The 24,696-nt window shown below is 35.6% G+C and overlaps 1 pseudogene; it reads right to left on the bottom strand.

Moving 5' to 3' along the window:
* The window catches only part of LOC149253417 (short-chain dehydrogenase reductase 2a pseudogene), a 41,729-nt pseudogene extending 23,588 nt beyond the window's left edge, over positions 1 to 18,141 (bottom strand).
* Between the last annotated feature and the right edge of the window lie 6,555 nt (positions 18,142 to 24,696).

Genomic DNA, 24,696 nt, shown 5'->3' with positions numbered 1-24,696 from the left:
TCTCCTACTTCTGTAATTGCTTTTGCTAGAGGATACAAAGTGAATTTATTTTTTGAACTACCATCAGAAATTTACATGTCCCCAAATCTACAAATAATAAAAGAATCAGTTATGGCTAGCCAAGGTCTTCCTAAAATGAGTGGGTGCCCTCCTAGATTACTCTTGGGAGTCAAAATCATGAAATCTACTGGATATTCCCAAGAATCTTAGGAAACTGAAATATCTTCTAGTACACCATCCGGTTTGATTACTGATCTATCTGCAAGTTGCATTAAGGTAGGTGTAAAAAGAAGATTAGGAAGTTTAAGCTATTCCATAGTCTATCTACTCATAATGTTTATAGCAGCCCCTAAGTCAATCAATGTATTTGGAATCTCTATCCCATTTATGTGTGTCTTGACAATTGGACTACCTGGATCCACATATTTCTGCATGGTAATCTTTCCCATCATGATATCTGCTATTTTTCCCACCAGGTGGATTCTTTTTGTGTCTCTTGGTTTCCTACCTAGTCTTTTGATACTTAACTCCTTTATTGTTTTTGCTAGAATAGGAATTTCTGTAATGGCTTGTAGCAAGGGAATCTTGATACAGACATTCTTTAATTCATCTAGGAAATCATAGTCAGGCAACAAGATTTGTTTTTCCACCCCTTTGTCAATTTGTAATCTTTCAGGAAAAGGAGGTGTAGGTGTAGCTTCAGGTTGCTCAACTATAGGAGTTATGGGGGTTGACTCTTTTTGTTTTTCTTTTTGAATGATTGGGTTTTGAAAGGATGATTCCTCAAAACCTTTATTGACTTTTATAGAATCCTCCTCAGAGGCATCTTGCTCTTAAACATCTATAGAAGGTTTTTCCTTTTTCTATAATTCTACCATATCTAAGTTGAACATAATTAGGATCTAGAGGAACAATCATATAGGTAAGAAATTGTTGTCCTTTTACCATGTAAGCATTCTGAGGGTTTTTGTTGTTGGGATTTGGTAATGGCTGGGCTGGTAGTTAATTTGGCTTCTGTTGAAATGGAAGCAAGAGTTGAGGATTTTGATTTTGTTGAGGAGGTTGTTGTTGTGGAAATGGCAATGAAAGTTGTGGGCTTTGATTTGGAAGTTGTGGATTTTGTTGTTGATTTTGTGGAAGAGGGTAGCCTTGATAAGATGGAGGATATTGATAATATTGAGCAAATCTCCCATAAGGATTTTGTACCCCTTGTGCCCATGATTGAGATTGATACTGATTTTGAGGTTGGGGCCAAGGTTGTTGCCAAGAATTCCAATTTGGTGGGGGCTAAAAATTCATAGGATTGTTAAATCCTTGATTTTGTTGCCCTTGCCAAGGTCTTCTTGAAACAAAACAAAGAGATTCTACTGAATTTGGGTCCTCCTGAAAGACAGCTTTGAGTCCTGGGATTGAAGGACAATCCTTGGTCTCATGACTTTCTGAGAAAATCATACATGTTTCTACAACTTTTGCATCCAAGGGACATTCCCTTAGAGCATGTTTCTTTCTACATTTTGGGCAAAATATGGCTAAGGCATCAACTTCTGTTTTCTGCTTGTTTTGGATTTTGAGGGTGTCTAGCTGTTCACTAAGGCTCCCTAGAATGTCAATTTTGAAATCATCAAGCATATTGCCAATCTTTGCCCTAATTACTGTCCTAGTTGTAGATTTGTTTGCTCTAATAATAGAAGGATCTCTAGGCCCTTTTCTAGTTTTAGATTTTCCCCTTGAGAGATGGACACATAGTTCTGCAATGTCACTTAATGGAAGTTGAGAGATGTCTCCCTTCCCCATCATGTTTAAAATATCTATCCATTCATCTCTAATGGATTTCAATAGAAGGGCTTTCAAGGTTTCCTCATCTAAATTGTTCATTTTTGCTCTCTTTAAGTTGTATTGAAATCTTTCAAGTAAATCCTCCAAGTTCTCATCCTCTTTTTGCATCATTTTAAATACCTCATCCTTATGATTAGTAGGCATACAATAATCCAGATATCTATCCAAAAATGCTTGCCTCATATCATTCCAAGTCCTAATAGATTGAGTGACTAATCCCATGAACCATTTCAGAGTAGCCCCTTTCAATTTTGAAGGAAATAATTTTAGTTTTTGAGAGTCTTCTAAATAGTCATAGGTTCGGCATAAGACTTCAAACTCAAATAGAAATGTCTCTGGATCCTCACTTTGCAATCCATAAAAGTTTGGGAGGACAGATGGTGAAATGTTTTTCATTGTTGTATGGGTTTCCTCATCGACTATAGGGAATCCAAATGAGTTATCTCCTTCCCTATTTCCCCCATTATTACCTCTACCTCCTCCATTGTTACCTCTACCACCACCTCCATTATTTCCTCTACCTCTACCTCTACCCCCTCCTCCAAATAGTGAAAATTCTCCATCTTTTACTTCTTCTGCCATGATAGTTTCCTCAGAGTCTTCTGGTTCTTCTATTAATGGCTGATGAGAGAGAGTCTCTACCTCTTCTTCTTCTCTAGGTGATTCTACTTCTTTTACTGCAATATGTTCCCCTATAGAGGTGAAGAAGGGTTCTTCTTCTAAATCAGATTTAGTAGATAGTGTGGGAGAATCTTCTAATTTGGTTGTTGCCCCTTGAATTCTAGGAATCCTAAGGCCGAGAGTATGAGTCTTGGATGGAGGTGTATCTTGTCTATGCCTTGAAGTTGTTGGAGTTGTAAAAATTGAACTTTTCCCCCTGGCTAGAAACCTTCCCCTAGAATCTCTTTCTCTATGCATGTCATTTTTTATTTTTAATGATTTTTTTTTGGTTGGGCTAATAATCCTTTTTCTGATCTTCCATATCACACTAGGTGCAAGAAGAGAGCATACTCAAGAAATTATCGAACTAATAATTCTATTTTCTAATCCTCCAGTTCACACTAGGTGCAAGAGGAGAGCATACTTCAAGAAATTATCAAATTTTCCCTTTTTCTTTTGTAAGAGATAGGCTACCTAGTTAGACTTCCCCGAAAATGGCGCCAAAATTTTTAGTCAATTTAGTATGTCCTAAATTGCTACATTAATTATTAATCCGGGAGTCGTAAACTAATGAAGTGTGGCGCACTATATGTGCAAGACAACCTCTTTCTTACTTTATTGTTTTCTGTTTTTATCTTTTTTTTGGGGTTTTGTTCTTGTTGGTATTCTAAAGTGTTTAATGCAAATGCAAATCCTAGTTTAAGGTTTTAAGAGTAATTTTAAGACAAGGTTTATGCCTCTTATGGTAATTTTCCAAACTTAGCACTTCAAAGATCTCAAAACTTGCTATCTATGAAATCAGAACTTGAACAAAAGTGTAAACATGCAGCTACATAAACCAAGCAAAAGATGAAGTACTGAACATGAGGTTATTGTCTTTGCTTTCCATCTAATTATAGAAATAAAATATAAACTACTGTACTAAAAAAAAAAATAAAAAAAATAAAGAAGTTAGAAACTAGTCACTAAATTCACCCATAATTCCAATATTTCGTCAATTAACTTCTAAAATGGGGTTAAGCTAAAGACACCGGAAACATCGTCATATGGCATGAAAGAATGACATTTAAACTATCTACTTGCAGACTAATAAAAGAAAAATCAATTACCTCACCTACAATTCCAATAGCTCACCAATTAACTTCTAAAATGGGGTTAAGCTAAAGGCACTGGAGATATCGTCATGTAGCATGAAGAACTGATATCTAAACTATCTACTTGCAGGCTAATGAAAGCAAAATCAAATTACTTCACCTATAATTCCAATAGCTCGCCAATTAACTTCTAAAACGGGGTTAAGCTAAAGGCACTGGAGATATCGTCATATAGCATGAAGAACTTGATATCTAAACTAGCTAAAAGCAGTAAACAAATCTCACTGAAATCAAAGCATAACAACTGGAATTAAAACTAAAGTTCAGCAGAGGAAGCAAGTCTCAGATCACCACTTGATGCAAAAACTATATTAAAAAGCTCGAGCAAAACCTATCCTGAAATGCACTGATCAGTGTTAGTGGAAAATATAACAATGCTGCAAAAACATGTACAGGAGTAAAAACGATTAATACCATAAACAAATCATGAGAAATGTACAGTTGAAATAAAAGAAAACATGCATAAAAACTATACAAAACGAAAGGAAAAACCTCAGCCAGCAGGGGCCCTCTACACAACCTTGGATTAATACATTGTCACCTCAAAACCACGCTTTAAACAGTCATATATAAAAACAAAGTTTTGTATTATGAAACAGAGGATATGTCTCTCGGTTACAACAACAAAATAACGCTAAAACAACAACATCAAGACTAACTACTTGCGTTGCAAACGCTTATACTTATAGAGGAAATAGATAACTGTCTTTTGGAGAAAAATCTTCAGCAATGGACACGTGAATAGGCCAGAATCCAGAAGTTCAGCCTCTTGGTTGCCATAAACATTAAATCTACAAAAAGTGGATGTTAGATTGCGTCATGGAGACGGCCTGCAGATGGCAAAAATGGATCCATGAACTCAGGAACGGTTTCGGACTTTTTCACGTGCTGGAACAGAGTCCTAGTTGACATAGGACTCTTTGTTGACCATCCTTTGACTGATGCCTTTCTTCACGAATTCGGCTAAACAGATAGGACCTTGTCCATGTGTGGATCATTTCTGAGCTGCCCATGTGCCTCATTTCTCCTGCCGACACCTGTAACCTACAGAACAATGAAAACAGCTGTGGAATTGCGAGTCAGCTACGGAAAGTGGCTACATTCCATAGCTGATGAACAAAATCTAAATCAAATAGCACACACAAGGATATAGTTTGAAAATCACTTAAATGCACTCCTAAAATCAATATGTAACAATCTTTGATAGCTTATGAGGCACTGATGTGGGAAAATAGAAGAGAAAAGGTTTAGGAAAGCATGTAGAAGAGAGGTAGTTCTAGGGCTCAACACACACAAGCTGCATCTAGAGATCATAGATGAGTTGAAGCAGTGAACAACTCACTTCACAGTTAAACATTCAGGTAGAGAGAGATAAATCTTTGTTAAAGAAGAAGCTCGATGAGGCGATATAGGAAACGGATCAGGCAGTATAGCAACAACAGAAGTTGAAGGAGGTGGTCGAAGCAACATGCCACGAGGTTCCGAACATTGATGTCCAAGAAGAGGAACCTGTAGAGGAGAAGGTCGTGAAGCTCAACCTTGCAGTAAAAGGATGCAAGGATAAGATTGTGGACATGCAATTTACATATGAGATGAAGATCAATGAGCTACAAATGAAGCTACAACCAACCACACCAAAGGAAGTGTGAGAGCAAAGGGAGGTCGACCTGAAGGCTGCAATGGTCAGCATATCCATAGCAGTGGAATATTGTGGGAAGTTATTGGATGAGAGCTTACATATTTGGACTTTGTTGTAGGAAGATCCAAATGCACAGAAACTACAAGATGATATTTAGTAGAAGCAGAAACAACTGGAGGAGATTCAGGAAAATATTAGAAACTTACCAATCTCACAGAAGCTCACAAAGGTCAATGAGGGAAATTCCCTCCAGAAGAAGATAGAGGAGCTAAGGAAGGAAGAGAAAACTCTGACAGAGAGAACTCAACCATGGCAGGATGAGGCTCTCCAACTGTCCCAAGAAGTGTATGAGAAGCTTCAAGAGCTTCGACATAGAGAAAAGGAAATGATGAAGAAGGCTACAGAACCTGCGACAAAATCACTACTGGAGGAAGTGCGTAGGGAAGAGAAGCAGTGCACAAATATTCTGCAGCAGTTCAACAACGCCTACAACAACATTGCAGAAAAGATCATAGGAAAATCGGCTGAGTGACTTGGGACGAATCACATGTGAGCGTTGGGGGCTTGTTGGGCGCAACCCAACTTGGCCTAAATTTGGCTAAAACTTTGCACTTTGTGAAGTGAAGCATTCAGTGGAGTAGCGAAAATCATTTTGAGGAATTAAATATACTGCGCGGTGTCGTAAGGAATTCAGGGTGGGTCGAAGCCCCTCCTTTCTGTAAAAGCACACGATTTTGTAAGAGATCAATGGTTTTGGGACCATAATTGCTTGTTTCAAGGAGTCCATGGTATTTGGACCATGGTATTTTGGCGATGTAACCCTTCAATGTAATAGTATATATAGGGTAAAATCATAAGAAGAGAATCAATCAAGATGAAATAGATCAGTGTTATGGGTGAATTATTGTGATCTGTAATTTGGTAGAAAGGGTGAGGCTCTGTAGCTAAGTGCGTAGAGGCCTGAGTCTACAGTTGAGTGTGCAGACAACCTCTAGCTTAGTGCACAGACCAAGAACTGGTTATTTCTCAAAGATTTACTATATTAAGCAATAGTTCTTGTGGAAGTAGCCCTACTCTAGGGTGAACCACGATAATTTGGTGTTTTTATGTGTATATTTTCTTATTATCTATTATAGAGTATCAATTATTATTTGTTGTAGAGTAACAATTATTACAGTTGCCTTTTACTTCTGCATAGTGATGGTTTATGTTTTTATATGGCATGTTTAAGTGATTAATCTAATGTGGCGAAGTGATTTATAAATGATAAGAATAAGAAAACATAATAATACCACATCTCCTAGTCCCTCAAGGTTGCAGAAACCTATTTCTACATCCTCCCATAGTCACTTCGTAAGACTACGATTTGCTTACAGGTCGTTTCCGAAAGGGTCAGTGATCAAGGGTTTTGTTGGTGTTCAGTATAGATCAAACCTAGGTCATCCCATGACAAGCTAACAATGTGTAAACACGTACTTACTTTTGTTATTTCATAACCTTCAGTACCTCTGTAAACATGTATTCACTTGTGTTATTTGATACCCTACAGTACTTGTATGTAAACACATATTTACTTATGCTAATTGGTGACAAATGTATTCATGAGGCATAGAGATTGAGACCTTAATTCACGCTCCACTTTTTCTACATTTTCACCTCCTCACTCTTCCATATTTCTTCTGGAGATTGTTGCTTAGGATTTTGTGTTATGTCCAACCCTCTACATCGATTTTCCTCCTTTCCTTCCTCCTGTTCATCTATACTACGATAACAATGTTAAACTGTGTATTGTTGTGTTTTAGCCACCAGAACAAATGCATTTCTCTTTGAGATAATCCATATCTACCAACGTGTATTTTGATCTATGTGTTTGCTTGAGTTTACCTTGGCGAAGGGCTATTGTGTTGAAGAATCTAGGGAAAAGTAGTGTAGTGTGATTCTTCGTTACTTGATAAAAATTTGGGGAGTCTTTTTACTTTTATCGTTAGCTTATTCTTCTTCTTCTTATTATTAGTGAATATGTGTGTACTTCATCAAACTACTACCAAAACATAAACACAAGAACACAAGATGTTGGCTCTCTGCTAGGGCCAAAACCTCTCTACTCTTGATTAATTCCAGACCCTAGACCCCTGAAAAAGATATCCTCCAAGAAAAGGTCAAGTCTCCACTCCTTTCTTCACCATATACCCCGACACTTCTTCCGGCACTTTGTTTCCTGACACTTCATCCTTCTACTTCTGGCACCTCTTCTTCTTTCTATGATTCTTGTCTAGAGTTAGACCTTCCTTGAATGAGTCTTCTAAATGAAGTGTTTCCCTTCTATTCCTTGCTCAATTATATCTTTGACTAACCGAGATTCTCCTTGAGTGTATGATTGTTCTGCTACCCAAGTTTCTTGCACGTGTGGAGAGTATTTCTAGGTGGTGTATGCCCTTCTCCTTCGCTTGAGTGTCTTTCTTCCACGCTGGAGGAGGAGCCCTTGTAGGCCTAGTTTCAGCCCAAATGAAGGTAGGAAAGTTTCTATGGATTGTTTTTGTCCTAGCCATAGGGACAACCCTCATATTTCCTCGCACGTGTGACTGTAGCAACCCCAAAATAGACTTCTAGCCCTCGGTGGTGTACCCTTTCTCTTCACTGCCTTTGGAGACCTCCTTCCTTCTTTCTTTCTTGACTTTCCCTTCGCGGATTTTAGAGAACACTTTATGTGTTATCTTTGGAGTGGAAAACCTCTATAAATAGAGTATTGTCCCTCCATTTAGGCCGACTAGAAGGTTGACTAGTCCTTTGTTTGTAGGCTGACTTTGAGTGCTATTTGTAGGGAGATTTGTTGAGCAGTTTGTGGATAGCTTCCATGGTGGTGTAGCATGCTTGAAGGAGATTCTTAAAGGTGCCATTGCATAGGAGTAGAATTGACTTTGCTTGGAGGTTTCCCTTTGACTTTAATATATATTTATACATAGTGTAACATGCCCTTAAGGCCTTCAATATTTTCTCTTGACTATTTGACTCACCTATAGCACTTTAACATGTGCTAGACCTACCTCAATGAGCAAGAAACTCATTGTCATATATTATAAAAATAGTGTTTCTTTTCTTGAATAAGTACAAATATCAAAAGTACATTTGTGAAGACCAAAGCTAGTTACACTTCCTTCAACACTCCCTCTTAACTAGGGAGGTATTCATACACCATTACAAGGTGTTTGTAAATTCTCAATTTTGAAGAATTCGCATAAGAGAAATCAAATTAGCAATCCATTTTTTATAGCATCATATCCATCAACATTGTCATAGTCCAAGGCCTTGACTAAAAACTCCATCTCTTTACAAGACCATGAGCTACAATTCTGGTGAGACCAATGATTTATAGACACCTTCATCATTGTCTCTCAAGGTACATACCCACCCAGGTGTTCTTCGAGTATGGCCTTCTAGGACTATTATTATCTTGGGTTCCCAACCCTCAAAGAATATCAATCCTCTTGCCTACTCTTGTCTTGGATGCCCTACACATCCTCAAAGACTTTCAGATGCTAGATGATTACCCAATCCTCCCAGTATTTCTTCCCAATTGAAGACAAGAATGTAGTGTCTATCTTGTGTTTACATTTCCATTCATGGCTTCCATCTATGATTATGAATATTAGTCCTAATCGAGTGCATGACCCATGAAATGGAAAACACAAATGTCACTCCTTTGTAATCAGGGTTGATCCAAAACTCCCTCTTGATCAGAGACCTCTTAGATCTCCCTATTAACTAGGGACTCTTTCCTTCATCAACATCTTCTTCTTCGTGGGTCCTTTTGCTGCTTGATCTCCTTCCTTTCTTGATGTCATGAAGCCTTTGTTCGAAATTCTTCTAGGTAGGGCACCATCCATCGATCACTTTCCTCCCTAGTTTGTTGTGTCATTGCTTCCTTAGAAGAAAGTGGCTTTCATGTCATACATCAGGTTTTCTTGTCATCTTGGCTAATCCTTTGTCATCTTTTCCATGCTTGGAAATATTCTTCTCTTGGATTCTTCATTGTAGTTGCTTGTTTTCATGCTTTGACCTAGTAGTCCATCATGACTTTATCCTAATATTGCTTCAACATTAATTTTTGTTGCATGATTTCTTCATCACGACATCTTCATAGAGTAGAATCAATTATCTACATCTTTTATATCTCCAAGGCCTTCATACGTGTTAAGGGTCCTTTCTTTATTTATCAGAGTTGTCTTTCCTTCTTTCGGGAGATATCTTCAAAGTATCTTGTCAGATAGTGATTCTCGGTGATCATGGTGTTATTCCACATGCTTGATCTCTTTCTTCATTTGTTTCTTATTCTATAGATAGGTAAACCATCTAATGCTTCTTGTGAGAGAATTCCTTCATTGTGTGCTTCTTGGACTTGTCATCATTTCTTCTTGCTTCTTAGTCAGCAATCTTATACTCCTTATGTGAGCATATTCTTTTGTTGACCTCGATTTCATTGTGGTACATGCCTTCGAGCATGTTATTGTTGAAATAGATTCTTTCATGCTTGATCATGTTATAGAACTATCCCATGACTCAATAATATACAAATGATAACATGACTAAACTTTAATGCATACATACCTCATCTTGATTCTCCCTTGATCATCCTTTGGTGTGGCCCTTCTTGCTTCATCTTAGCTTGCCTACATATCACCCTTTTCTTGAATCCCATGAATGGGCTTCCCAATGAGACATCTGCCTTGGTTCATGAACCTTATTTTGAAGATTCCATCATAGGATCTTAAAGATCCTTGCCTTGCAAATGTTTATTTTCCTTTGATGATGGAGGTCTTCTAAGATACTTAATCATGATCAAATTTTTTTTTATCATGGATGAGGTTATATACTAGGTATGCTCCTTCTATATGAATATCTTGAGCTATATCTACCATGCTCCTCTATTCTAGAAGATATTTCTACCCATGCATTTGTATTCTCATCATAAATGATACATCTACATGAGTATCTAGAACTCTATGTACATCATGCTGCTAGATTCTAGAGTATGTTTCTAGCCATGCAATATTAATTTATTCCTACATGCTCCTATCCTCCTCAAAACTTTGAAAGAAGTCTAGAAGTAAAGAGTTTGACCTAGTCATAGTAGAGATCTGGAGGATCTTCCTTCTTTTGCTTCTTTCCTTCTTCTTTCACCTCTTGAGTCAAGTGAGCTTCTTCCCTCTTTCTTTTGTTGTTGTCCTTCTTAAGCTTAGGGAAATTCCTTTTGTAATGTCCATATCCTTGGCATCCAAAACATTGGATCTTGGACATGTCTTTGATGTTTGTTCTTCGTGGCCCAAACTTGCCAAATTTACACTTTCTTTTGGCCATGGTAGAAAATGCTTGCTCCTTTGATCCTACATCTTCTTTTGCCTTAAGTCTAGTTTCTTGTGTTCTGCATAGAAACCAGATTTCAGTGAGAGTGGTTGCTTCCTTCTTGGCATATATGATTGATGTGAATTTTCTTGACTCCTCAGGTAGAGCATTGAGTTCTACATTTGTCATCTCTCTATCAGACATGACTTCCCCAAGCTCTTAAATTTGATCTCTCATTTTAGATATTTTCATGAGGTAGGGAGCTATTCCTTCCTTTGTTATCTTCATCTTGTATAATTCATTTCTCAAAGATATTACTTCTCCGGTTGTGGATATTGAGAATAACTCTACTAGCTTATCATATATTTATTTTGATGTCTCAAACTTGGAGACATAAGGAATGAGAGAGTGTTTGATTGATTCTATCAGAATCCTTTGAGCTCTTGTCTCATCCTTATTGTATTTGGCTAAGGCTTGAGTCTGTTCCTTAGCAGGGATAGTGATATTCCCCTTGACATGTTCTAGTAGTTCATTCTCCTTGAGAAGTAGATCAATCCTCTTCTTCCATGCAAGAAACTTATTGGTACCTACCAATTTATTACTTTCCTTGCAAAAAGACATTGATTTATATTCAGAAGGGGACATGTACTTACTTGATATATTTTGAGATGTAATGGATTTGCTTCTTCCTTGAAGGATTGATGGCTTGTCTTCCCTGGATCTTGATTTTCTTCAAGTTTCCTTCTCCAAGTAGACTTGCTTGGTGATGAAGTTTGCTTGAAGACTTGTAGCTTGATGTAGGTCCTACTTCAATCTGCTCTTCTTTGTAGGTGCCTTTGCGTAAGGCTCTTCTTCGATATTTGTGGACCTCCTTGATGAATGATGGATTGTAGACCCTTCTTGTTCTTGAAGTGATTGAGACTTCTAGGCTTGATGCTTCAACTTTGTATATGCTTCCCCTTGATGCGTGTTCTTGAGTTTCCCTATCCTTGATGTTTCACCTTATGCTCTGATACCATGTTGAAGAATCTAGGGAAAAGTAGTGTAGTTTGATTCTTCATTACTTGATAACAATCTGTAGAGTCTTTTTACTTTTCTTGTTAGCTTATTATTCTTATTATTATTATTAGTGCATATGTGTGTGCTTCATCAAACGGCTACCAAAACATAAAAACAAGAACACAAGATGTTGGCTATCTGTTATGGTCAAAACCTCTCTATTCTTGAGAGGAAAACCCTTTAATGAATTTCTCTTCAAAAGTACTCCTCTCGGATTCCCTAGGCACTGACCCTTTTCTTTCAACCTAGGGGTTGTCTCTAGGAGGCTTCTATATCTTCTGAAGCAATTGTGTGATAGGAGATAGAAAAAGCTACAACAGATTCTACCAATATGATATACAAAAGGAAATATCTACTACAGTCTAGAGGACTAGTAGAAAAGAAAAGAATAATGCCTTTTCCAATGCATCACAAGATCTCCAAGTAAGATCATCCCACTCAAATGGGACCCATTTCTTTATTAGATGCAAAAAATCTATAAACAATAAACACAAAGGCTCATTAATCATATTTTTTAAACAAGGGTTAAAATCAATCCCTTTAATTATATGACCATTATGATTATCCCTCTTTTTGCTAAGTATTATGGAATTATTATAAAAAGAAGATCAAAATATAGCTAGAAATCCATGGGAAAAAAGATAAATACCAAGATAGATTTATGAGCTACCATTCAACTATGGAACACCTTATTACACTTATCATATTGCAAAGGAGTGTCTCAATAATAAAAACTATCTCTCGTGCTACTTTGTTGATTATAGAAAAGTATTTTCCACAATGTAGTGCATAATACTAATATTTTGAATAAATTAGAGGAGTTGAAAGTATATTTTCAATTGAGAAATTTCATGCTAAAACTATACAAGAATGTCATAGCAAAGTATATGAACATTTATGGCTAGTCAAAGGAAATGAATTTTAAAATAGTAGTTAAATAAAGGTGTCCCCTATCCTCTACTATTTGTAGCATATACATCGACAAGATGAAGGCTTTCTTGGAAGAAGCAGATTATATTGGCATAAATTTAACTAGTATCGTTATCATCCTTCCTCTTTACGTTGATGATATTATTTATGGTAGGAATCCTTATGATATTGACAACCAACTAAAGATTATAGATAATTGTTTTCCTAGTATAGGTATGACTTTCAACATTAACAAAATCAATTTTTTTAGGATTATATAAAAAAATGTCACTTACACTAATTTGGTGTATGACAAAGTCAACTTGAAGAAAGTAACTCGATAAAAATATCCTGGAATAGATTTTCATCACAAGATTAACTATAACTATTTCATTTTAAAAAGGATAAATTGAAGGTGTAAAGCTTATTATAGTCTTGAAAATAGGTTTAAATATATATATCTTTAATGTTGGACAATAATTAAAAAAAAAACAAAACAAAAAAACCTTTAATAATTTTGTCACTCTTGTTATCTTATATGATTCTGAATTTTGGGGGTGCAACATTTATAGAGAATCGTGAATAAAGGAAGAGTAAGCTTAAAAGTATTTTATAACTTATAATCCTAAAATTAAAGTCAATATAATGTATCTTATCCTCCTCACAAGAATTATTATTTCCCTATTTATAGCATTCAAAGCATGACGCTCCCTGCGTGGAGACATCTTGGACTACTCTTACTAGATCTACAGTATTTTTGAACTCAGCAGGCAATGCTGCCTCCATATGAATATGCTTCGGCATCTGCAAAATGTAATTTCTTAACACATAATAGAAATTACGACTTTTTCCCAGGGGAAAAAAAGCATTCAAAGCATGTTTACCACCAATTACCTAATATACAAGAATGAGATAAACAAAATGGAAGGCAAGAGGCTTCTTAAAACTCCTTCAAAATACTCCCAAAACCTCCTATGATGTAAATGGGGTTGGCATAAGGATGCCAATTCATGGATAAATCATTGAGGAAGAAAGAAAGTACACACTCTATAGAATAAATTTAAATGAATAAATATAATAGAAATAAATATTATTCATTTAAATTTAGGGAGAGATTGTGGTTCCATAAAAATTAGATGATAAGAGAAACTCAATATGCTCCAAGGAAGTGCAACCTAAAGAATAAAATCATCATTGGGTCAAAATAAGGACAAACTCTCACCATCTCCATAATGAAACATTGACAATTCTTAGGAGGTTGTGGGTTAAAAAACAACTATGAACCCCATGATACTAAGAAGGTTGAAAATAAAAAGCACTTTCTCTTAGAATGTCCTAATCACACCCAAAAATTTCAATTTTTTATTTAATTATAGTGATCATTAGATGGATGGTAGGGATTTAAGCTCTACATGATATTCTAGATTTTTCTTAGTAGTAGTCACAAATCAAAGGTTAAGATTTATGTCAAAAGTAGTTATTCTATTTATGTATTTTTAATTAAAATCATTAAATAAAAAGTGTAATATGAACACAAATAATAGTTTTTGGGCATGTGATATTAGTAATCCATGGTATTGGCCCATGGGGTTGTAATAAAGCCTATTTATAAGTGAATATCTCTCTACATTTACCAACCATTCAATTTATATAGATGCCCAGTTTTAAAGCTATTCCAACACAAAAATAAAATTATAGAATAAACCCAACAACTCTTTACTTCTCTAAAGTCCAATAATTAATGATCAACCTTAATAAAGATTAGTAATCCCCACCATCATCCACACACACACACATAAACAAACTTAATCATCCCCATATATATATATATAATGATTCACATTTTTAATAATAATAAAAGAAACACTAGTAAATTTTATATCTCACCAGAAACATCTTTCTTAAGTTGGGCTTTCTTGAAATTGGTTATTCACTTATTATAATATATAGTTTGAATGTACCTCATAATTAAAAATATTATTTGAGAATATACCATCCGATTACATAAGGTTTTCACACTAAATTTTTATATTCAATTGAATGATGAAAAATTACAATTACATTAATAACGATATAAAAAGGAAAAAATATAAAACTATAATATAAATTTTTAATATAACAAAATTTTAATGATTTAAAAACTTTAATTTTAAATAAATAAACAAAAATATAAACTAATCATTCAAAATAAATAAAAAAATAAAATATTAAAGAGTCTTCAATATCAAGGAATCTTCATTAATTAGTTACATTTTTAAAGTCTAATAAAACTATATATAGGAATCATCACTGTTAATTATAAAAATATAATAAAAACAAATGATGCATGCATATTTGGTGACTGAAAAAATAATGAAAACAAAGTGTCAGTCAGGGCATCGATTCGAGTCCATCCAACTATAAAATGACAAACAATAACGCGCTTTTCAATAGGTATGGATTCCTGAACATATATTCTCACTCCAATTATCACTGGAATATGCAATGCATTCAAGTTCGTTCATAGATATTTCGGTCACTCCTTCCCTTCGGATCTCGGAAACTTCAGCTTTACTTCAATTATTCTTATTGACTGGTAGCTAGATATTGTCCACGCATTCCGTCGGCGACATGCCATGATTCCTTTAGGCTTCAATTAATATTGTCAAAGACGCGAAAACTTGATTTACGAATTCAACGATAATATTGTATACTGAATTTTTTTTGAATGCATGGACTGAAATATTAAAATGGATTGGGATGGAGTTAGGGACTGAAAAAATTACTACACTTGTATTGAGCATACCCAACTTATGGTATCCAATAAATCCGTGCGTGCACCATATCTATTTAACCTTACTCCATTACCTTTTCAAGAACCAAAGATAACCTTTTCAAGAACCAAAGATAATTAGCAAAGAAAAATTCTTGATTAGCAGCGCACCACAAGAAGGGCTATACTTTGTAACCATTGCGCTTTAGTCACTCTTAAGTGAATAAATCTTGTTCAAATCTTGTTCCTTCTTGTGTTCCAACAGAAAATCTCTTATGTGAAATTGTTGTAAACTATAGTGTTTGAAAAATAAATAAATAAACATCTATCTCCATAAATTTTATTACTTTACCAACCACGAGAAATGCACGAAAGGGAATAAGGAATATAGTACCAAATATTCCTTTTATTTTAAGGATTCCAATAAAAACTTTACCATTGGAATATATTATGAGCTACTCCTTTTATTTTAACAATTCCATGGCTGGATCAACATGATATGGTGAGTTACGTGGATGAAATGTATGGAATTTTTCTCAGAGGAGAATCATTTTCATCATTTTTCCTATTTCACGCAACTTTTCACTGTCATATTCCTTCTCTATCCAAAAGATTGTGCACTAGCATACAAAGAAGCACATTAATTATGAAAACATAAAAGAGCAACAGGTAAACTCAGAATCGTGAAGAACAATAATTTGAACATTTAAATTGGGTTAACTTTATTCCAAAGTTCATATGAATTTTTTATATCATGCTCCATCTTGAGTCTTTGAAATTAAAGTATTTGGTATACTTATTATTGAAATTTATATCAAGCAAATGCCTTTTGTAATTATTCTATTTTGACCCTCTTTTAATGTGCACTAGCTCATCTTATGATTAAAATCTGGTCAAATGCAAGGCATAATCTCGGATTTGATAAATGGGTAATTAAAAGTCACCAAGGCAATTTATTCTGAATTTCTACATCAAAGTTTCTTCCTACCTCATTGAAATTAAGGAATTTTCTCTACCCATAAATAAAAGGTATAATTTTTCATCAAATCCTTTTATAGGTCCTCAATATTAGCATATTTGTTTGTGTTCTAACTAAGCTTCACTAACATTAAAAACACACACATACGACCAACTTTCCTACAAAATTTTCTTTTAGGTTCCTCAATCAAAAGCAAACACATACCATTGCATAGTGCAATTTAATGAACTTGACTCTCACTGGACCTAGAATGGAAGAGAAGGATCAAGGATTCCATGGGTAGATAAGCTGAGAAAAGTCGCTTAAAATTTATTAAAAACAGTGCAAGGCGACTTTGTTAGAATTTAGCCAAAGGTTTATGCAATTTTTGAATGTTAACTAATTCGTTTGAGATATGTAATTTTAGAGGATTTTTGTTATTTGAATTGTATTTCATAGATTGAGGTCAATTTAAAATTCTATGAACCTTTACAATTGCAGGTTATAAATGAATGAAATAAATTACAACTTCATATTTGTTTCAATATTCTAGTCAAACTTTGGATTTAGGTTAACTATAGCTCACAAAATTACTGCATTCCCAAAGGCTAACTCTTTAGAATATCTTTCTCATCATCCTCTGTGCAACAACCACCTTATTTATGGAAAAATCCCTTATCAACGGAGGATCTCAAGTCAGGTGAATATATGTATGTCTTATTTTAACGATTAATGGTTATGTGTGTTAGAAGTCTTTTAGTGTATTTTTTAATTAAATTTATACAAAATTTAAGAGGACTTTGTTACAAAATATAAGAGAAATTTGTTAGAATTTTAAATTTGATTGGTCAACTCCCCCACAATCTTCATGTATAAAACTTTTCTACCAATTTAGTTAAACCCATTTAAATATTAAAAAATAAATAACAAAAATCATTGTCTAACTTAAAAATAGTTGTACCAAGTTCCAACCCAAAACTCCATAAATAGAAAATCCAGTGCTTTGTGTGACATTTTTCCCAGAGCTACAGACATGTTGAAGAGCGTGAGATGATCATAAAGATGGAGAAAGTGGTATAGTGTTGTCCCTCTAGGTAATACATAGAATAATATGCTCAAAATTAATGGTCTTATGTATTTTGAAACATTTATTTATGTTGTTGAACTCTGAGTACTTACTCATTAAAATTCTGCCTCTGTTTATTTAATTTGTTTTGTAATTTTGTTCTTTATTGTAAATCTATTTCCCAATAACTACCAATGCCCATGCAGATAATTGAATTTCAATATGGATTTATTTTCGTCCAGAGCAAAAAGAAATGGTAGAAGAGATAATGTTTCTGGTTTTAAATCAAACAAACAAAATAGAGATTAAAAAGGATGTCCAATGCTGAGAAATACCTGTGAATCTGTGATCATTGGAATTTGCAATTCTGAATCCTGACCAGGTTCGAGCTACATAAGAATACCAAGTCCTAAATGAAAAAATGGCTATTTTGTAGTTCTCCGACTCTCTTTCACAGTTCTCTGGTTAAATGGGATGAAAAAACGGGTACGCCTACTAGACCTTCCTTCTTTCACTCGTCCTCAAATTTGATAAAGACATCATCTCTGAGCTATGTTATGGTCCCTATATCAAATGGACTTATGGCCGAGGAATTAAACTCAATCTAATACCATGGAACTTCCTTCCTACCCATGCTTACTACCTTGGATACCCATACCAACCTCACTTAGATTACTCACCAAGATCATGGTCAATCAAGGCAAGCAAAGGAAACAGGATCTCAAGGCCTTCTCGGCAGGGAAAAATATCAGTGTCGCGGCCCGCCATTATGACTGCTAGACACCATTACATTTTATTTATTCCTTCAACAACCTCATGTCGCCTTCTTAGTAGCGTACTCTATACTTTAGCATCCAAGTTAGGTTGTCAGAGAACAAGGTGGACCCCGACTGTCTGGCACCCTTTTCTAATTTAAATTTTTAGAAATGTCTAATAGCTCTTCACAGGGCATTTTAAAATATTATTCAATTTTTTTTTTACTTGTAATTTTTGGTTAACCCTTCTCCGACGTGCTAAAGGCCTCTTGGCGACCTGTGACGTGTTCAATTTTGAACACTGCTCCCAACCAGCACAATAAGCATTTATCCATATTTTCGACATTTATATGTTGGAAATTGTAATTACTCTGGTATGAAGAGTTGGCTAAAGTAGAGTTAAGTCTAATTTAGTGGGTGATTGCTATTAAAATAAGCTAATTACTCTTACATGAAGAGTTGGCTAAAAGTAGAGAGTGAATTCACTGAGCATTGAGTCAAGTCGAGTTAAGTCATAGTCGAATTTAGTGTATGGTTGCATGTCAAGTTAAGTCATAGTCAAATTTAGTGTGTGGTTGCATATCAAGTTATTTTAGGCAAGTTTGGAAAAGGTTAAATACCCTTCACCGGGTTCATTGTAATCATAAAGTTTTGTGTAATCAATAGAAGTTAAGTCACAGTCGAATTTAGTGTGTGGTTGCATGTCAAGTTATTTTAGGCGAGTTTGGAAGATGTTAAATACCCTTCACCAAGTTCATTGTAATCATCAAGTTTTGTGTAATCAATAGAAGAGCCGCAAATCATGTGTTTTGTGTGTGAAATTTGTGTTTTAGCTACTATGTCTTTCCAACAAATTGGTATCAGAGGCCAAGAAAGATCACAAAATCCTTGGAACTAGCAAAACTAGTGAAAAAAAGCATGAAGGAAAAAAGCAAATAAAAAAACGGAGTAGTCTACCTAGGCGGTAGAATGGCTCGTTTTCCGGCACCGGCCGAAAAATCGTCCGGCTCAGACCACCGGGTCCTGTATCAGGGACTGCCTTTGACTGTTATACTTCATTTTTATTTCAATGTAATTATTCTGGATCTGATATTTGCTTTATTGTGCGTAACACAGAGGCGGAGGAATAGAATCAACGAAAAAATGAAAGCCCTTCAGAATCTCATTCCGAACTCTAATAAGGTTAGTTGCAGTTTGCCTATAGCATTTAAAAAATAAGCGTAAGAAACAACTTTAATTCATGAAGGTCCTTCAGGTGGTTTTTTGGTCCAGTGTCGTAGGATACTTGTTCACAACCCAACTATCACAAATAAGATGAGAGATTTAGGATTGCACTTTTTAATATAGATCCTCAAGATTTTGTGGATTAAGATAAATCTGACTTGATAATGGAATTAGGCTAACTGCCTCTAATGGGATTTTCTGTTCTGGCAGACTGACAAAGCCTCCATGCTTGACGAAGCAATCGAGTACCTTAAGAAGCTTCAATTACAAGTGCAGGCAAGTATTTTCCTTAGTGCTAAGTGATGGACAGGCTTATCACATCTCACATAATTATCAGCTGTGCCAGAAGTCAATTTATAAGTTATTTCAGAGTTTAGATAAGGTCTTGGTTACGCATCTCTCTCGGCTTGAGAAGGAGAAGCAGAGAGAATCATCAAAAGGTTCTGAAATTCTGCAAGTACAGTCAATCGAATTGCAATGAGACATACTGAACATACTGATATTTTACTGTTATTCAGGCACGATAATAATAATAACAATGTATAAATGAAAAGAAACCAGAGAAGATGGTATTCCTAACTGAAGTCACGCCTGCTGTTCGTTCACGCCTGCTGTTCGTTAAACTAGTTTCAGAAACTAGCGCGCGGGTGACAATTTGAATGGAACCGGAATAAGGAGCTCCCGAACAATACACCGCGGGTAGTCTGTCAGGGGATGTCAGGCTCCATTCTCTGCATTCGAATCCGATATCTTGTCAGGCGTTGGCAGGGAATGTCAGGATGGCCAGGGAGGGTGGCGGAGAAGCGGAGAAGGAGGGTGGCGGAGCTCCGAGAGGGTGGTGGAGGGTGAAGACATTCCCGGTGGTCTGAGTCGGACGATTTTTCGGCCGGTGCCGGAAAACGAGCCATTCTACCGCCTAGGTAGACTACTCCCAAAGCAAGATGGTAGGGCACAGCTGGTTGACCCACAACACCTCAGCAATGATCCCCGATTCCCCAGTCATGTTCACTTGGTCAACCAAATTTGGTAGATCTGAATGCCGAGTCTTCATCCAATTGGGCCAGTCGATTCCATCATGTAACGCCGCCGGAAATCCCCTAATGGTTGTCAGGTGGCGAGAGAGGGTATGTCAGAGACTTGAATTTTTTAAATAAAATAAAATTCCTCCAAGTTAAAGGTTAAATTCAGACCCAGATCACCGTTTAAGGATCCCCCGATTATGCGTGAAATCCTCCCGGATTAATGGCAAATGCCAGTAGACAGGGAAATGGAAGTCCGAATGGTCGAGACGGAACCCGAGAAATCAGGGGAGAGTACCTAATATCGTAGTCTAATGAGCCAGAGGAATCGCTCAGAATGTTATGGAAATTCCAGTTGCCAGAGGAATCGTCCAGAATGTTATGGAAATTTCAGTTATATTTAGAGAAAAATTCAACAAAAAAAAAAAATCTGAATTATAGTTATTAAAATTCAAAATTTTATATGTCCTAGACATTTCTTTATGGTGTTGAATATATTTCCACCATCAAAAACATGATTAAACACAAATTTTACAAGATTTTTTAAACTTTTTTTACCCCAATTCCGACCACTTTTGCAGTCCAGACAATTCCTCCTTCCCTGGATAGACGACTCCGTACCTAATTTCTTCCACATCCATGTGAACAACAAAAGGGAGAAGGGATATAATCAGATAGATCTGACCCTGGCATCCTAGATCGGGCTATGGATTGTCCCTTAATTGCAGCCAATGTGCTACACCAAATCAGCATCTAACCAATAAATGCCTCCCTGAAGCCCGCTGTATTATTTTTCCCTGCTAGTTGAATCTGAATGACCAGCTTCCGTCCCGGGTTCGAAACCTTAGAAAGGTAGCGGAGCATCTAGAGTGTTTTGACCAAAATCTCAATAGCCTTCCATAGGATTATCCGCACACCAAGAGCAAATATGGCACCAGTTTAAGTTAATCCATATCCAGCAATAGCGTCAGTTCCAACCGATACAGTCTTTTGGATATTCTTCCTGTGTTTTTGATGGCTCCACCCCCAAGAGCAGAACATTTTGTGCTCAGCTGTTCTTTTTTGTGTGATGTGGAATCATTTGGATTTCCTGCCTGCATCTTATGAGCTTTGCATGTTTCTATGATTGTCATTAGCTTTGCATGTTTCTATGATTGCCATTGATAGAATAAAGATTGCTACATATAATTCCGATAGTCAAAATATAGTCGAATATCAGGGGTAGTCAATCTCCATGAGCATACCTTATTGTTGTAGACAACATAGGGTTGGTTAACCATTCAAGCTCCATCGCCATCCATTGTTGGAGAAGGAAGGAGTGATATCATTCTCGACAAATTTCCTTCCCTGCTAGATATCATTCAGAACCATCTATATGCCGAAGAGAAAACCAGAGATTGTACCCCAAGATGCTACCCAAGGCAGTCAGTTCCCTCATTGGGTATACTCTATACAGAGTACCGAATCTCTGGGCCCATCCAAACAGGAACAGGAGGATGTCACTCAGTGGCCTTTCAAACAGAAACCAACCCCGAGTATAAGCGGACCTCCAACCTTCAAACACCGCCAAGGCTTCAGAATGTCCAAAACAGAGTTACCATATGCAAATTATCGCAGATTGCGATAAAACTTATCCTTCATCGTTACCTTTCACTGCTCTGCTTGTGTTGCCATTGCTTCCCCCATCGAAATTCATCTTGACCTGGAATTTCTCAGTTCGATTCCATAGCGATTTAATCACTATAATGCCAGTCAGTTTAACAGATAATTTATTCTTCGCTAATTTGATAAAAAAACACATGAATATAAAAAGCATAAATTACAGCATTTAAATCGCTCCATTTTTTGTGCTCTGGCCTGAATGCTAAATTCATACTTTCCATCCTTTTTTTTGGTAATTAGAACCAAATTGTTCACACGCTTTGAAATCGCAGATGACGTTGCAGATTTACATGAAGCTACAGAATTCAAAACAAGAACCGTCAAGAAAACAACCATTCAAGTGCCTGTCACCTTACTGAAAATTAAAAAGATCATTATATTCATTAATTTAATTTGATATTATGAGCAGGCGATAAGAAATGAGAATATTTTCATTTTGAGCGGCGAGTTTTATGTATTTTGTGCTAAATCTTGCTCGGAATATCTGGGAAATTGGTTTTGCATCTTCCAGAAATCACGAGTCCTCCTAGATTTTTGAGCATCGTATCAGAATATTTTTATTTTGAGCAGCGAGTTTTATGCCTTTTCTATAAATCTTGCTCCTAGTTTTATTTTGAGTAGCAAGTTTTATGCATTTTCTATAAATCTTGCTTTGAATTTTTGGGAAATTGTTTTATTCATCTTTCAGGAATGTGGCTCCTCTGGAATTTTGAGAAAATCTTTTGCTTTGTTCACAGTTTTGCTAATTTATATAGGGGAGAGATTCTTAATGTTGTGCAGGGACCAGTTATTGATATAGTATTGGTCCGACCAAACCACCAGAAATTGAGACTTTTGCAACTAATATTTAAATAAAGATAAATAACATTAAGTATAAATAAGTATTAATTTATGTCCAAAATTTCCCCATACATTCACTGGGCCCACAACTGTCCATAAATAGTATCTTAATACTTAAGAGTGCAAACCATATTGACCCAACTAGAAAACAGATAAAACCATAAATGCATCCAAAATAGTCTATTCCAGAAGTACAAAGTAACAGTCACTTCAACCCCCACTCATCAAAACTGAAGCTTTGTATTCCAAATAAATATCCATACGTGCACATAATAAAATGGAATGTATGTTAGCGATAACTGTTGTGTTGTTCAACAACTAAACCCCCTATGTTCAATAAATGACACCCAACCCAATAACATTTAAACCCGCTTTGTTCAATAAATGACACCCAAACCCAATAACTGCAATAAATGACACCTAACTCACTCTATTTCTCATTAAAACAGATCAAAGCACATGGATAAACAAATAACAAATTTCCAACCATTAGATCACATCAAATTAAATTTAAACCACACATTCAAAATGAAGCCATTGCAATCCATGTCCATCAATATCCACAAATTAAATTCAAGTGCCAAAAACTATAAAAGAAGTTCAACCACTGTTGCCAGTATACTTGAAGACAACATCACAAAACAGTTGCCAGCATATCTAGGTTAGTTATATCAATTACAACACATTCTTCTTACAATTCCGTTTTCATTTATCAGAGTTCTTATAGTTTTAGTTTTTACAGATTCATTTTCACTTTCATGAAAATCAACACACAACCTACAGTTCTATTTCAAAGTTCACCTTCTTACAGATTCAGTTTCACTTTCATCAAAATAAACACATAACCTACAGTTCTATTTCACAATTCACCTATTTCTATTTCTATTTCTATGTTCAGACTTATAGACGTATTGATGTGCCTGACAAGATTTTATTGAAAAGCATAATCAAATGACTACTACTTAAGAAGAGCTGACATATAACTAGGAGGATTAGACGAAAACAGACTGTAAGGTAAACACTGTTAAGGAGCACCGAGATATAACCACAAGGATATGACAAAAATAGACAGTAACGAAAAGACTGTTAAGGGGAATCGAGTTATAAGATGAAAACATACAGTAAGGAAAACACACAGTAAGGAATATAGAGTACTTAGATTTCATAAAACAACATTAAAGGCTTTGCAATAGGTCAATTTCTCCGTGGAGAATTTATCTTTTCCTCTCTATGCTTCTTTACTTCTCTTGGTTTGATGATCAACATATGCATGACCACATTTTATTAACTCCACCATGAGCATAAAGCTCTTGAAAATAGTTAATGTTATAGGTTATCTTAAAAGTTCCCCAACCCATCCAATGTATATTTCTTGAACACGTTCTATATATTCGTTTTCTTAGATATGGAATTTTTTTTGTGATTTATATAATTGAAGGCATTATTTGTTTAATCCAAGGATGTCAAAAACATTCTTATAGGACAAGATTTTACTTTAATCTTGATCTATCACCTAGAAATCAATGTGATGTGTGTCATGCAAATTATGGGTGTTGACTATCATTTTGTTTTTGTACTACATGGATCAAGTTTGTTTAGCTTTGGATATTTTCGATTTTTGGTCACAGGCCTTCCTCTTTTCCTTGGCTTTTTGTCCTGCTTATTCCTAGCTTTCTGCCTATCTTCTGAGGCAGAAGATAGTTGTAATTTGCAATGAGAGACTATGAAGTAATGCAATTCGATTTTTTGGAAGTCAAATCTATGAAATATTATAATTGAGAAGATTTTTTGGAAACATGATCCAACTTTTCCTTTATTTCAGT

The sequence above is a fragment of the Pinus tabuliformis genome, chromosome 7 (assembly GCF_031772625.1).
Source record: "Pinus tabuliformis cultivar Carrire ecotype Pingquan chromosome 7, CPIR1, whole genome shotgun sequence".
In the NCBI taxonomy this organism is placed as follows: Eukaryota; Viridiplantae; Streptophyta; class Pinopsida; order Pinales; family Pinaceae; genus Pinus; species Pinus tabuliformis.
Note: the sequence above shows the minus strand (reverse complement) of the source record. Positions and strands in the feature narration are given on the sequence as shown.